Raw genomic sequence first — 2,500 nt, 5'->3', positions numbered from 1 at the left:
CTAACCCGTATTGTGCCTTAACCTAACCCGTATTGTGCCTTAACCTAACCCGTATTGTGCCTTAACCTAACCCGTATTGTGCCTTAACCTAACCCGTATTGTGCCTTAACCTAACCCGTATTGTGCCTTAACCTAACCCGTATTGTGCCTTAACCTAACCCGTATTGTGCCTTAACCTAACCCGTATTGTGCCTTAACCTAACCCGTATTCTGCCTTAACCTAACCCGTGTTGTGCCTTAACCTAACCCGTGTTGTGCCTTAACCTAACCTGTGTTGTGCCTTAACCTAACCCGTGTTGTGCCTTAACCTAACCCGTGTTGTGCCTTAACCTAACCTATGTTGCGCCTTAACCTACCCTATATTGTACCTTAACCTAACCTATATTGTACCTTAACCTAACCTATGTTGCGCCTTAACCTAACCTATGTTGCGCCTTAACCTAACCTATGTTGCGCCTTAACCTAACCTATGTTGCGCCTTAACCTAACCTATGTTGCGCCTTAACCTAACCTATGTTGCGCCTTAACCTAACCTATGTTGCGCCTTAACCTAACCTATGTTGCGCCTTAACCTAACCTATGTTGCGCCTTAACCTAACCTATGTTGCGCCTTAACCTAACCTATGTTGCGCCTTAACCCAACACACGTTGCGCCTTAACCCAACACACGTTGCGCCTTAACCCAACACACGTTGCGCCTTAACCCAACACACGTTGCGCCTTAACCCAACACACGTTGCGCCTTAACCCAACACACGTTGCGCCTTAACCCAACACACGTTGCGCCTTAACCCAACACACGTTGCGCCTTAACCCAACACACGTTGCGCCTTAACCCAACACACGTTGCGCCTTAACCCAACACACGTTGCGCCTTAACCCAACACACGTTGCGCCTTAACCCAACACACGTTGCGCCTTAACCCAACACACGTTGCGCCTTAACCCAACACACGTTGGGCCTTAACCCAACACACGTTGGGCCTTAACCCAACACACGTTGGGCCTTAACCCAACACACGTTGGGCCTTAACCCAACACACGTTGGGCCTTAACCCAACACACGTTGGGCCTTAACCCAACACACGTTGGGCCTTAACCCAACACACGTTGGGCCTTAACCCAACACACGTTGGGCCTTAACCCAACACACGTTGGGCCTTAACCCAACACACGTTGGGCCTTAACCCAACACACGTTGGGCCTTAACCCAACACACGTTGGGCCTTAACCTGCTCTGTAATTGTCATACGACGCGTTAAATTAGTGTAGTGTTGCCTAACTGCAACCCCCGCAATATAGTTTGCTACTCGCACTGCCCGGTCCCCAGAGTATCGCTTCATGTTAAACACCTTGCAGCTATACACTGTAATGCGGATGGCAGCAGGACGTACATGCTCAATGCCCTTCGCAGTTGTTCATTGGCATTCGCATGGCGAAGCACAGCCTACGTTGTGGTACGGCTTGTGTCAACTGTCCGCTGATGTTGTACGTCCAAATCACACACTGTACTGCACATTGGTCCTCATGTACTGAATGATACATCGTGGTACATGTGTGACCGTACCACGACTGCGCCAACAACGGCGAACCATACGGTCCAAATATTGTGCACTCAGCTACATGTCGTCTCCCTATAAGAGCTGGATTGCAGTATGGTATGCCGTGGATGGCGATCGGCATGAGCCGTCTGTTGATGTAGTGGCGCGTGTTGTCAGACGTAGTCGTCTCTTCTCACACACCGTGATAGCATGGTGCACTGCGTTCCACATCTGCGACATGCGACAGAGGCCGGTTGACAGTCGTTCGCGCAATGGACATCGCATACGTACGGGGGCCACCTTCCACGTGTTCGCGAAGCGTGCACATGTTGTTGCGTGTATGTGGGCAGACATAGTGTGTCGTGACACCTGACACAGGCATGCAACAATCGTTGAATTTGCAAATGGCGATGGACGTCTACGTTTGCTGGTGACGTTACGCAAATGAAGAACTGGTAAACCGTTGTGGTGCGGTTGTTCTCGCTAGAGGTGAATCAGTGATGGCGACGATCGGTTGAGCTACCAACCGGTTGTTTCAGCGATACCCACCATGCCCACGAACGTGAATGGCATGTGGGTGTGAAGCGATACGCGGCGGTGGCTGGGTGGGACCGTCCCCGGCCGGTGAGGGGGGGCCTCCCGGCGTGCTGGCCGCGCGGTGCGTGGGCGCACGCGCTACAGCCGGCTGGTGGGGGCGGCCAGTGGCAGGCGCGCCGGCCGACGGAGGCGGCAGGCGGCGTAGCTGCGCGCCGGCGCACCCTGCACGCGGCGCCGTGCGGCCAAAGTAGGTCCTCGCGGGCCCGGTGCGAAGCGCGGTGGACATCTGCAGTGTGCTGGTCCGATTGAGGACTGTGTGCGCTGAGGATGCGCCGCCGCCCGGCGCTCGGCGCCGCGACGCCGTCTGCTGCTCGGTCGCCTCTGCGGTTCTCGCAGGTGGATTGTATCGCAGCTGTGCGGAC

The sequence above is a fragment of the Schistocerca serialis genome, unplaced genomic scaffold, assembly GCF_023864345.2.
Source record: "Schistocerca serialis cubense isolate TAMUIC-IGC-003099 unplaced genomic scaffold, iqSchSeri2.2 HiC_scaffold_1167, whole genome shotgun sequence".
Classification (NCBI taxonomy): Eukaryota; Metazoa; Arthropoda; class Insecta; order Orthoptera; family Acrididae; genus Schistocerca; species Schistocerca serialis.
Note: the sequence above shows the minus strand (reverse complement) of the source record.